This window comes from Anser anser, assembly GCF_964211835.1.
Source record: "Anser anser genome assembly, chromosome: 1".
NCBI lineage: Eukaryota > Metazoa > Chordata > Aves > Anseriformes > Anatidae > Anser > Anser anser.
Genome location: NC_139720.1, coordinates 93,113,428 through 93,127,699, shown reverse-complemented (window position 1 = coordinate 93,127,699; position 14,272 = coordinate 93,113,428). Strand labels below are relative to the sequence as shown.

Here is a 14,272-nt window from a genome sequence, read left to right as displayed (position 1 = left end):
TCTCCCATAAGGCCATGGGTCCTATGGAAATACATGGTTCCATTCACTGTAGCTCTTTTAAGGAATGCCTAAAGCTTTAGGATAACGTATTTGAACAGAAATGCAAAATCATGTATGAACTCAGTCCTGAAACTGCCAAACCCTAGCCAGGCTGCATGGCTTTGTATCAGTCTGTGCATCTCATATCTGTCACTATGTGCAAGAGAAACATCAGGATTTGCAACATTCCAGTCTGAAATCACTTTAAATGTATAACTGTTGTTTAACTCTCTGTAGTCTGGTCCAAAAAACATCTATGCCATTGCTTTGCATCCCTGAATCTCCTGTAGTTCCCGCCATATCCAGCAACAAGCCTTCAATACATGCATAATCAAAGGCCTGTTTTAAAGCCTCATTGAAAAGCAGACTGGAAGCTATGTGATGTCTCCATCTTAAGGCTTGCAGTACCAATAGTGAGACAACATATAGCCTAGGTATATTCGTTGTGCAAGTCCCTAAATACACACATTCCCCTCATATCCTGGAACCAGTATCTAATGTGAATCTTTTCTTACCTGATTCTAAATGGAAAGGCCCTGGAAAATCCAAGAGCCATATACTTCCTTGTACTCATTGGCAACTCTGTTATGTCTGGGATAAATGAAGTAACATCCTTAACATCTGAAATTGAATCTTTCCATACTTGTATATATGGATTCTATCAATAAAAAGTACAAATTTTAATCTAACCTGCTCTTCCTACATCCATCTTCCATCTCCTGATTGCTCAGTGCTTTTCATGTACCCCATGGATGCTCCTGAAATTGAAATGTCCCTGTTCTCCTTTAACTCTGCATGACAAGCTTGTTGGCAGCAGTAGTTGGGGGCACCTGGAGACAGTCTCCTGTATTGCAGAGAACCTGGGGAAAAACAAGACTCCTTACTCTGTAGGACCAACAAAGGAGGGGAAATGACAGATAATTCTGGTTGAATGTGCTTCAAAACTTTCTCCAGTCTTTGCCTAAAATCTAAAGTTAGATAGGATAGAGGCTGCATCCCCAGTAAGTCTTTCACCTGAGCATTTATGTTAGGGGTGCATTAACACACTGTGGAATGAGCAATTGAGACCCCATCTTAGCAAACTCTCTAAATAAGGGTCCAATGGATATCAGCTCCTTGGATATCAGTGGGCTTTGCATCAGCCCATATTTGCCTCATGCTAATCATTTGCGATGCACTTTTTCCATTAACATCAGTACAACCTGACCTCACCTTTGAAGTTCAACATATGCTTAAATGCTTTGCATAGTGACAGGCTTTATTAAACACACAGTTTAAATGTCAGTACAGTTTCTTAAGTGCTTCTCAGAATCATGGAATAAGCACTTCTGGACACATGTTACCCAACACACTACGCTTTCTTCTGACTTTGTTTTTATCATATATTCCTCTGTCTTTTGAACACATCATGGCCGGTTTCCATATTGTTACACTGGGCTATGGATAGCTATAGAAATAGGGACTAATTACAATTACGCTTTTTATGAAACTCAACATGTAATAGCAGAATACACTGTGTTTTCAAGTGAAAGCTTCAGATGGGTATGCCGTAAACTATTCATCTGTAGAAGCCACTCTTGGTTAAGGATGTTTTCACAAGTCTGTCAAAGTTAAACAGATTACTGGAAGAAATCTCTCTCAATTGCAGAATGAGTCAGCAATAACTACATTCAGGCGAGGGGGAGATGGACTGGACTTTGCAGGGGTTTCTTTTATTTAAGCCATTAGCAACTATTAACATAATTCTCTTCATTTCACATTGTATACTGCTGATGGAAAATGTGGGAGGTAAGGCAGTCGTCAAGGCATTAACCCCCTCACTCCTGAGGATGATTTTTATGCTTGAAAGGAATTTGATGATTTCAGCTTTCTTTTTCTTAGCTTTGCCTCCATTAGGATTGCTTGCATGAATAAGGGCTTGCAGAAACTGGCCCTTATATTGTAATGTAATCACAGATTGATTCAGCTCTGCAATCAGCTACTCATCTGTGATGATCATTTCAGGGTCCTGCCAAGACTTTCTGGAATGCTCTGTGCTAGCTCTGTACTGATCACATAAGCCGCTAAAAAAAGTTCCTTATATATTACTTTGTACTAATTCATAGATCTTTATCTGAGGGCTGGGAGAAAGAATCATAAGGAATCATAAAGAATTCTGCTTCTGGACATTAATAAAATATCTATGCATACCATCCCCAACAAAAACAAACACTATAAAAATGCATGCACAAATAAAAACTGCTGAAAAAAATAAGATTTAAAAAAGGGAAATGGTTTGTGATTTGGAATGTGCATTTGGAGAGAAAAGGAATATCCAAGCATCAGCATCCCTGAGAATAGCCCATTTACCAATGTCTAAACAGCTAATAACTGAATGTAAAAGTGTCTACTCAATCTAATAAAAATGTGCAATTTATTATTTACTATGGCATAAACTTTAAAACATTAACATGAAGAAGGTAAACAGAAAACTGAATATTTACTGTGTCAAAGACTAAGCTTACTTTCCAAAGTTTGAGTCAAATATTGCCACTAATAATAATGACAAGAATATTTCCCCTGGCATAACTGGAATTACTCGGAGATAAAGGGAGTATACAGAAGTGCTGAATTTGGCCTTTTTTCTTTTGCTTTGTGATAAACATCTCTGCTGATTTCCTTGTGCTTTGGAAAACTGCACAGAGCCACAGACCCAGGTATTAGCCAGTGTCTGGGACTCTCAGTTCTGTGCAAGGGTGCCACAAAATCATTTTATTTCTGGCATACAACCTCAGTATAACTGCCCCTCAGAAACTGCCACTGCTATCTTCTTGTTCAACAGCTTGTATGTGGTACTTTCAACAGATGTTCCCCTCACTGTCTATATCCTAAAAGGATAAATACATTACCTTAAGGCTGTATCTACCAGTTCCTTTCTACTTCTCTATTAAAAAGGTGCTTTTTTCATCAAAAGCAGAAAAAAAAAAAAAACATCCACAAGGAATTCTGAAGAGGGGAGCATATGTGAAACTGCAACCATTCAGTGAACTAATCTTTAACCACAAAACGTCAATGTCCTCCTAAAATACAGAACAGCCCTACAATGAGGCACTAGTTAAACAGCAAAATATAAACCACACAAAGCCACCAGTGGTAGAAGCTTCTTGTATCTGCTCAATTGTTTTTTTTTCTTTTTTTTTTTTCTATATTGGAATAGTTTTCCATGGTGCAAATAATAACCGTAGCTAACATGCTTCCAGATTCTTGCAATCTGGCATCAGTGGATGTGCTATCCACCTGCTAAAGTTATCTACTTTTCTTCACATCAGAGGATCCTTTGCCGGAATTACTGGTTCTCTCCCAGCTCAGATACCCAGATGTTTTTACCTTGGAAAGCAGAGTGTGGTCAAGGGATGGTGCAGCCCAGGCCATTGTCCTGCAGTATGTTCCATGTGCAGCCAGGGAACACCACCCCAGAGCTCCTCTACCTGCAGCATTGGTAAGGCAGTGTGGCTGCAGTGCCTATAAATGACCTTCCCATGCCAACATCCAGGGTCCAGACGTTTTTACATTTGACATTTGTCTTTCTGAGGAAATCTCTTTTCTACTTCATCTGAGTATAATCTGGTTCTTTCGTGGGGGAGAAGACTTACTGCGGCTGCATGGTTATTTGCTACTCAACCTGTGTTATTGACTTCACTGAAAGACTTGTCTTGTTACTGTAAACTAGAGAGGTGACAATATAATCTTCCGAGACTATAAAATTATTTTCTGTCTGTTTTAGGAATACATTTCAGGACAAAGTATCAAGACTGGGATTTACTCTGACAGTCCACAAATTCCCTTCATGACTGGTTGGGTTTTCCATGCCTACAAGAGGCCACAGAAATCCTTTAGAACACAATTACAATTGCACTCACTCCTTATGCAGCTTACTACACCAGCTGGAAGTTGAATCTAGTATCAATCGTCAGCAGTATTCCCCTGATGTGGGAAGATCCACTTTACAGCCAGGGGCACAATATGACCTATCATTATTAAAGACCAGAAGAGGATTCAATTCCCCTTTGTGAGCTATATCATTGACTCTTCATGAGAATTATTGCCTCTCAGTAAGGGAGGTAAAACACTTACAATCCCTTTTCACACCCAAAGAAAATAGCAAGTTATCATATCCAATGAAAGTTCCAACCATATTTTCATTATGGATAATTCTACCTGGTTTTCATCAAAATAGAGAATATTAGTGATTCCCTGAAAACTCTGGAAAGCTTTTCAAATTAACCTATTTTATTGCTGTAAGGCCAGACATTGAAAAACTAAGTTGCATTTTACTTCCCAAGTATTTCCATTGATCCTATAATAGTATTATGAATTATATATGAATAGTAATAGTTCAGGTTCTACAGTGATGGTTCAGAAGTGAACTGCACAGTGAAGTTCGTCCAGTTTTGAAAACTGAAGCAAGATATAAATGCATCAAGAAACTAAAGCTCCTTCTCCTTACCTTAAAAAAAAGGTCTGAAATTTGGAAAACTTTCAATAATTACTCATTATTTCTGTGGATGGCTCATACTCAGATCCAAGAATAAGGAGGAAAAAAAAAAATCAAACCAGTACTTAACTTGAAGTATTAAGTACACATTGTTCTCCTGTACGCACTCAACATATCTCTTCCTGTTAAAATTATAGCAAATTGGAACAGTAGTTCCCTTCTGAATCAACATTCATTTCTCTCCCCTTCCCTCCCGAAGACTGTTACATTTTGAAGTCACAAATGATTATTTATTTATTCCCCTATAAAAATGCATACATGGTCCCAAAAGCCAGAATATAGCATTCTGTAGTACTCACAAATGCAGTACTCATTATTACAAATTATTAGATCACTTAATCTTCTTTGCCAGTTCCTTCTTTGAAAAAATATTCACAGTCCCCCCAATACCAGCCTAAAATACAATACAATAAAAATAATAGTAATAATAATGATATGTTTGCTTGGTCTTTTATGGCACAGAAAACAAATGTCTGCTGACTTGTATTGCAGGCATATACACATTGCAAGTTGATGTATGGCTGAGTCAGTCAGTTTCTTACCCTGAGGATGCTCAGTATGGGTAGAAAACATTGAATTGGTTGTTAGGATCTGGAAACAACTATAAGAATCAGAAGATGAAGCCGCATTGTTCCTGCTTTGAGTTTTTTCCTTTAAGATGAAATAAAACTCTCTGAGACCTTTGACTCAAAAAGCCCCTATTCTGAGAGCAGGATCGTTTGACTAGACTTGTTCCCTTTGAGCAACTAAGCACACATTGCCTGGAAGAGTGAAACAGTGCAGCATCAACCTCCAGGTTGACACCAAATCCTGCGTGGGATGCTTGCTTTGCCCTGGCTTTGTAGCTTCCTTTATCCCTTTTCTCAAACCCAGCTCTGCTCCAAAGAGCTATTCATTCACCTGTTCTTTTTCATTAGTCCTTTCTTGTACGTCAAGGGCTGTTTTTCTGCCATTACTGTCATTGAGAGTAAGCATCTGATTACAAAGGGAATTTCCTAGCAAGAACAGACAAAAGCAAAGGCATGCTTTGCATCCGCAATCACCTAAATCATGATATAAGTAACATAATAAAATACATATTCATTTTCTGCTGGAAAGAGATTGTGATCAGAAGTGATGTATAAGGAATACAGTCTGTGCATATCCTCAGAAATCCTTACAATGGTGATGAAATCAAATTAATCTCTTAAAACCTCCTGCAGTAAAATCACCTTATTTACATAGGGTACAAGTCAACTGGAGATGAATTAGGTGTGCTCTGAAAACTTCATATTTCAGCAGTGTACACTGCCTGAAAGTAACAAGTTCCTGGTTGATGTAGGTGGTATACTCTAACTCTTTACCCTGAATTGCACATCTAAGAATTCCTTGCATACACACAAAGACTGAATTAGAAAGCAAGTGTACATTTCCACATCTTAGGAAACCACTGCAACTGATGTGGTAATGCTGAAACCTAACACACTTAAAACCCAATTGATTATTGGGTTGAATATTTCCATTAAAAAAGTGCTAGGTGGAAATAGGAAACTGGACCTTCTTCCACTTGCAAAAAGACTGTGGGGTCCTGTGTTAACAGTGAGTATGACTAGATTGCGTATTCATAGAGTTTGTTATGTTTTATGTTGGTTATTGCAACAAGACAACACCCATACACAACATCTGTGGGATTGCAGTAATCATTGTCTTATTGTATCATAGCACTATTTACAACTACACCTGCAGGAATCAAAGTCAAGACTGAAATCTAATATGGCAATAAGGACCTAAAGACTTTTATGGTATGGGAAATGCAGACAGCATCTCTGAGTCTTGACCTGAATTCTGGGAGAAGACCTTGTAGAAAGCAACAGAGACATTTATGACATCCAGGCATATTTTTAGAAAGGGTCTCTAATTAGTTACCTGCTATGTCTTTATTTTAATATGAAATGGAGTAAACATAAGAATTTCAGCACGATCTATTTTCTGTCACCAATGTGCTGCAGAAGTGCATATGAAAAATAGGCAAACCAAATTTGGAAGACAGAATCTGAAGTGTTGCATCAGTCAGATCAAATCAGAACAATGTAGGTGGCTTGATCCTTGGGAAGCAGTTGTGATATTGCTTCTCCTTAGGCAAAAACAACTTCTTAAATAGGCTGAAATTCCTAGCCCATTCTTTCACTCCCACTCCTCCAGTACCTGTGAGTGCATCGAACAATTATACCGAGACCCTAACATGCCATGCAACCTATGTTGGGAACATACAGTAAAAGAGTCTTATTAGCTGGCTCTATTAGCTGAAAAGAGCAGAGGCAAAATAGTTAGTGAGCTGAATTTTAGGTGTGGGGCATTACACATCCCACTGAGATGAACAGCAAAAATTCACGCCTCTTTTAAATGCTGTCAGAGCGTAGGCTGGGGAGGATAATACAGCACTGGGTTACACAAAGATCAGGTACTGTGCAACCAGGAAAGCTGGAATCTTAAGCAACACCACAAAAGCTTAAATTCTCAAGCTAAATCTGCAGCGAAGTCAGATTCCCATGTCAGTGGGTAGCTGAAGAATCCCAGAAAACAAACAGCCATGCACACAGCGTTACATCACAGGTCTTTGCAAACTTCCCACAGAAATCTGCTCTGAAGAGGGAGACTTTGGCCCTTGCACACCTCTTAGAATCAAAGAATCACAGAACCATTAAGGTTGGAAAAGATCTCTAAGATCATCTAGTCCAACTGTCCACGTACCATTAATATTGCTCACTAAACCATGTCCCTAAGTACCACATCTACCTTTTTTTTTTTTTTTAATTTTAGTCATTCTTGTTTTCGCTTCCCTCTCCTGACCTACAACTATGTACAGTCTCAGTGTTCAAAGCAGGACTTTCTACGGCTACAAGTCTGTGTCTCTACTGTTGCAAACAACTACATAGAGTAATCCCCACCATAACTGACTCCAGATCCACTTTAGACTGTTAGTACTTTTCATATATCCATATACATATTTATATATTGTATCTTCATTTCTCGTAGCTCTTCCTCCTTTTTAAAAACAAGCCAGAACAGCTACAAAGGACCAACCACCAAGATGACATCCCTCCTTGTCACATTTGCCATCTCAGTCAGACTTGTACTGAAATCCACAGGTTTTCCTCTGGATTTAAATGCATTGGGAAGAAAGAATTGAACACTGAGACAGGGAAGCTCAGAGTGTGTGAGGGCAGAAAAGAAATTTTGGAAATGGCAAGATGTCAAGACACTTTCTGGCTCCTGTGTTCGGATTGGGAAACTGAGACGAGTAACACAGTGGAACACTTTGGGCTGATAGTCTTATAGGCAAAACTCATCAGAGAGGGTAAGAGTTATTTCCAGGAGCTAGGTCTGTGACTACCACTTCTCTAGCCAGTAAATGGTAAAATCAAGTGCTACTCCTCACACATGGGCATTACTTTTCCCATGAGTAAGCAAAAGGAAGGAATTTGGCACCCTGGGCAGGACTGCTGCCCCTGCCAAACCTGCTGAAGCACAAAACAGCTTCCCCCAGGGATCCTCAGGTACTTTTAAATTTTCTAAATTGAATTGACAACACCATCTACAGCATTTGGGCCTGCTAAAAGCCTTGTAGTGTCTAGTTATCCACCAGCATCGCAGACTTGGCTTTTTCAGAAATGAATCAGAGTTGGATGAGGGGGAATTTGAGTTTTTCCTGCCTGGGAAATCTAACAGTTAATTAGAGAAGAACCTTCCAGTGTTTTATTTTTGCAGCCAAAAAAGATGTGGGGGTCTGTATTCCCTCTTGCACAGAAAAATATATTGACAAATTTGCAGATAGGAGGCAAGCATGGATACTTTTTTTTTGTTGTTACAGCAGCAAGTCTCTGCATACTTGTTAGGTCCTTCATGAAAGGGCTTAACTAAAATTCTGCTCGACAAATGTACTCCCAAGAAGTCTCCTGAGGGGGTTGTCTCATCTTCATTAGCAGTTCAACCATTTTTAATATCAATTTGGGGGACAGGTGAGGAGGGAGGGGAACTGTTGCTGGCAATTACTGTTGACAATGGGTTTTTTTGTGGGGTGTGCAGAATCAATTTAACATGGACCAAAGCATATCTGAAGTGGTTAGGTAGTAATGAAACCTCTCTAAACAGACTCCTGTACTTGCCACTTAGAAAAATGTCAGTCTCGACTATCTAGTATCAGAGACTTATATATGGACAAGTACAACATGGCAGCTGTGGTGAGGTTCATGATCTGACAACTCAAAGAGAAAAAAAAATAGCTTTTTTTCCTTTTTTTTCTTTTTCCCTGTGGGTACAAAAAAATGAATGAGCTGTGGTTTTATGTAATTCTGGTTATAAGGAATAGAAATATTTTATTCCTATCCTATATATAGGTCCAGATCATCCTCCCTAGCACACTTTACACTCAGTAGGTTTCCTGACTGTACAAACTTACTGCTGATGATGTAATATTGTGTGCTCTTGAATTCTTTTCCCCCTTCCCAAGGTGTGGGGAGAGCTCTGACAGTCTGGGACAAGCAGGAACTGATCTAGGACCAAGTCATTATTGTCACAGATAAAGCAGCCCAGGGACTAAGCAAATTTGTTTCAGGAGCCAAAATAAAGGATAGAAAGGTGACAGAAATTCATTCTTGTCCACCTAACCAAAAAGTAGGTTCATTCTCCATGTACACATGAAGAAGGAGATGTACATGGCATATCCACTTATTTTAGACTGCTAAGTGGACTGTTTTTTTTCATGTCTGTGAAGGACCTTGACATATGTTAATGGAGAATGACTGCACAAAGATCAAAGGCAATTTTGCTCTGAAGTAGTTTATACGTAGTTTAGGGGTGCACTATGTGAAAGATGCAGCGCCAAGCGACCTAGCTAAATCTGGAACTGAAATACCCACAACCACCAAGGGCTTGAAACTTGGCTAATTAACTCTTTCAAGTGGTTAGGCTTGTTTTCTCAAGCACGGTGTGATATATTGCCTTTGGAACCAAAATTACTGTACCGTCATCTGATTCTTTGCCAACCCTTACCAGAATGACCAGCTTCACTGATCATGTTCCCTACAAGTATTGTTCTGTCCTTTCACTTCTCTAAAGTGACAGCATTGCTTCACTGACAGCAGAGAAATTGTTCTTAATTCACTTGTGTAAAAGCAGAACTAGATCAGAATCTCATACTTATTCTTTAGAAATAGTCAGAATTTCTCTTTCTTTGCAGAAAGAGGTAAACAGTTCACTTTCATTAGCTGCTAATTTCAATTAAAAATGTTTGCAATTCACATCAGATTAAGTTATATATGAAAGTACAAGCATATCTATTTTATTTATTAATGTATTTAGTTTGCACTACTCTGGTTATAAATATTGATCTGTTTGGATCATTATCTGCAGTACTATTTTAAAAATAGAATGATTAAATTCAATAAAACCTAAATTTAAGAATAGCTGTTTTAGGCTTTTAATACAGCAACCATCATATTAGTGAAGACCAGCTGGATTTCAGAAGAAACAGCAAGCAATGAAGCTGTTTCCCACAGCAGCTTCTGAAATAAAAGATTACAAGTGTATTATTCAGCTGTTAATAAGAATCATAGTTTCTCCTACTAGTTTACTAGTTACAAATTGCCTTAACAGAGTCAGTTTAAATGCATAATGTAGGGTAGCCTGTGTTAAATGCTTTTATTACATTATACAAAAGCATTAATCTTAAAGGCAACATGAGTACTTGCACACATTATGAAGTCACCAGTGTGAATGGCACTTGGTGTTACAATTGGGATAGACCTCAGAGAACTCTGCATTATATATCATCTAAGACTTATAAACATGGCACCATGACCACTGTCAACTAAATCCTTAAAAATGACTAGGGGATTGAAAGGTTAACGACCATCCATATGTCATTATCTTGAAAAGAAGGCAGGAAACTCAGGTGGCCAGCACAGCATATACAATGAGCAGGGGAAGGAATACAGAAATTCTCCTTTTCTAGAGGAATAGAATAATCCATCTATGCAAGTTGAGGATCATTGCAACAAAGGAAAAGTCCTTGGTTTACTACCCCAGACCAAAGAGAGTAAGGTGCTCTCCCCATGGGAGGAAGCTGCTAGCATCTCCACCCAGAAAGCAGCAGCTTGGATTCCTGTGCTCCTTCCAGTTTTCAGCCTCTGCTCAGCAGGTCCATGAAGGGCATGGTCAGGAAGATGTGACCTGGCACACAGCAATGAGGTGGGTAATGGAAAACAAATATTTAAAGCAGTCTAAAAGAAGCCATCATATCAAGATCTGGATGAGAAAACATTTCATGGGTTGACAAAAATTTATCAGTATTGACTACAATGTCTGGAAAAGAGATAAGCAGTTGGACATTTCACACATTATTCTCCTTCCTCTCCTCACCAACCGAATTTCCCACCTATTTTGTTGGAGTGTTGCTGGTACAGTGCAATGGACATTCTTATTCACCATGGTATCCTCAAGGCTTTGGTTAGTCATGATCAGAGCACACAATCTAGATGATACAGAATGCAGAGTGATAGCAGAGTTTAGAGTGAATCGGAGAAGGAAACATGATTTTGCCCAAGCTCAGTCTATAGCAGAATTGATATTTATGTTAGTGGTCAGCAAAGAAGACAGGAAGACAGATGGCTCAGAATAGCAGGAGAACTGAGCACCTACCATCTCACATGTGAATCTGGGTAAAGAAATAAGGTGGGACTGAAAGCTACCTGTACTGGCACTTCCACAGCTGGTGGATAATAGATGCTGGGTAACACCCTCCTGGCTATAACTCCCACATCTAACTGGTTCCAAATCTGATTCTGAAACAGCTGGACATTCGCTTCTACTCAGGATGAAATGAGAAAAGCCAGCCCAGTGCTTGCATTATCTAGCATTACCCAGATAGCAAGTGGAGGTTCACAAAGTTTCCTACTTGCTGAGCTACTGACCCCTTAAAACAATCCAATGTGAATAAATGCTATTTAAATCGATAGCGTGTGTTCACAGACAAAATTGGTTTAAAATTTATTATATGTTGTGGTTCACTGTGTCAAGACAAAACACATCATATATTTTAAAAAAAAGCAGGTTTTCTTAAAATAATCAAACATTCAATAAAAGAGGTTTATTGTTGCTTTCTTTATTTTTTGTTGAGCTGGGGGATGGTGTGTTTTTTTTTTTTTAAATCTTTCTCTTGCAAGCTCAGCAGTGTTGAATTATCACAGGAAGGATATGGGAATTTGTTTCACTAACTTTAGTTAAAATTTGAATTGTCATTGAATTTAGTTTAATCCTGATTTAAATGTGAACTGCAGTGTATACATCTCCGCACTTCTTCAATTGCCCACTTGCATAAGCAAATACACTCCAGAATATGCTTACTAAACACATAATGGCTTTGACAGGGTTTTAGAAGCAGAGACATATAACAATTTTCTTTCACTGTAGTAGTTGCATACTTCAAATGTGGGCAACATTTACTTTACAATTTTTAATTATTATGGCTGCCAGACACAATTAAAGAACAGTTTGTGTTCTTCCTATGGCTTCCTTCAAACATTCGCCACATAAGACCTTATTGAAATGGCTAAATTAAGAACTAATACAGGGTAGCAATTACATGATCTTTACTCCCCCAAACCCTAAAATAGTTTGCAAAAGAGGGCATTATTGACCTACATCGTTATGAGGAGGAGAAGTGAAGGACAGAGAGTTTCAGGCAAAAGTCATTGTCCATTTGAGGTGGTTTTGCCTGTAGTTATTGTACATGGAGAGTACAAGCCTCTCCAAAAGCTTTTCACAGCACAGTCAAAAGACTTTCAAAAAGCTTTCAACAAGCTCCCTCTCAAAAGGCTTTTAATAAACATATTCAAAAATGTCCCACAAAGAGGAGTGAAGAGTGAGAAGACAAATTTGTTAACAGTGCTAAATTATTCAGGGCAGTGGAAATTAACAGATGCTGTAAAGTTATATAGAAAGATGGCATAATAGTGGAGGATAAAATGAAAGCTGAAAAGCAGCTTTGCTAAATGTGCAGTGGTGCACCTAGGAGACACAACCTCAACTTGATGTGTGCAACAATGGGCTCTGAACTAGCTGCTGCATCTCTGGAACAAGAACTTCTAGTCAAAGCAGCTGGTTCTGTGAAACCATCAGTTGGCCTGAGAAAAAAACTAATGGGATGCTAGGAATTACTAAGACAGAAACACAGAACCAATCTGAAAACATAATTATGCCTTTGAATAAACCCATGGTGTGCCCACAGCTGAACACTGCCTGCAGTCCTGGCTTTCTGATCAGAGGGGTTGTAGTAGGATGAGAAAAAATTGCAGATAGGGGTATCACATAATAAAGAACAGCCTCTGAACAAGAAACAACCAGATTAAGAATTTTGTTCACAGAAAAGAGATAACCGAGGGTAGATATGACACAAATGAACAGAAATGACAATGTCATGGAGAAGATTATTAGGAAATGATTACTTTTATTTCTTGTAATGCAAGAAGTAGGGGAGAAAAAAATGAAATTATCAGGTAACACGCTGAAACTAGCAACAACAGGAAGGTATTTTTTCAAGCAGCACAGTTAAACTGTGAAACTCCTTGCCCAAGCATATTCTAAATACAGGAAACTGTTACAGGTTCAAAAATCAACAAAGCCAATTTATGGAAGCAAGTCCACCAAGTCTGCTAAGCTCAGAAAGGACTTTAATATCCAAGGACATTGCTAAGTTATGGATTGCTGGAAGTAGGGACAATATACCATGGAAGAACCACTGTATGCTTGACCTGTTATTACAACTTCCCAAGACTTTCGGTACATGACTACTGCAAAAAAACAGATACAGACTAGATGGATTTTACTGTCCTTCCAAAAAATGCCTCAGAGGTCTGAAGAGAGAGCTCTGTAAATAAAAGTATTTGTGCTGCTGTAGTTACTTGTGTTGTTTATTGTGGTCAGTAGGTTTGCCCAAAGAAGCCCAAAGGATCCCTGACAGAGTTTGATGCCATAGACAATGTCTTCATCTATGAATGATATCATCTTGGATGCAAGGTGGAAATCTTGACCATACTGGAATCAGCAAGAGTTTTGGCGTTGCCTGACAAGGGGCAATGGGTGCAAGCTGGAACTTAGGAGGTTCTGCTTAAATATGAAAAGAAACTTTTTCATGGTGAGGGTAACAGAGCACTGTAACAGGCTGCCCAGGGGGGTTGTGGAGTCTCCTTTTCTGGAGACATTCAAAACCTGCCTGGATGCATTCCTGTGTGACCTGATCTAGGTGTTCCTGCTCCAGCAGGAGGATTGGACTAGATGATCTTTCAAGGTCCCTTCCAATCCCCAACATTCTGTGATTCTGTGATTCTGTGAAGCAAGATCTTACCTCATGTTCCCTGAGTCCCAAGGCTCAAGTACTCCCACTAACATCAGGGCTCCTCCTGGTGACTGCCTGAATTTTCAGCATGTAAGAACAATGAAATTTTCAAAGCACAGAATTTTGTAGCATGCTCTTCAACACAAAGTGAGGGGAAGAGTTTAAGAACTGCAGGAACTTTATACTAAAACAGCATACAAGAATGCACTAGCACAGCCACTGTGGAACTGCTCTGCTTTAGTCACTCTTGTCAATGCCTTGGCTCTGTTTTAACATTCAGACAGCTGAGGTTGGAAAATTAACCCGATTTTGAATCTTAAAGAGGG

At 39.0% G+C, this 14,272-nt stretch overlaps 1 long non-coding RNA gene across 3 annotated transcripts in view; it reads right to left on the bottom strand.

Moving 5' to 3' along the window:
- Positions 1 to 14,034, bottom strand: part of LOC310892988 — a 106,794-nt gene extending 92,760 nt beyond the window's left edge. For all 3 annotated transcript variants that reach the window (XR_014578631.1, XR_014578632.1, XR_014578633.1), the window contains exon 1: positions 13,956 to 14,034. This is a non-coding gene — a long non-coding RNA (uncharacterized lncRNA). The remainder of the gene's footprint in view (positions 1 to 13,955) is intronic.
- Positions 14,035 to 14,272: the final 238 nt, after the last annotated feature.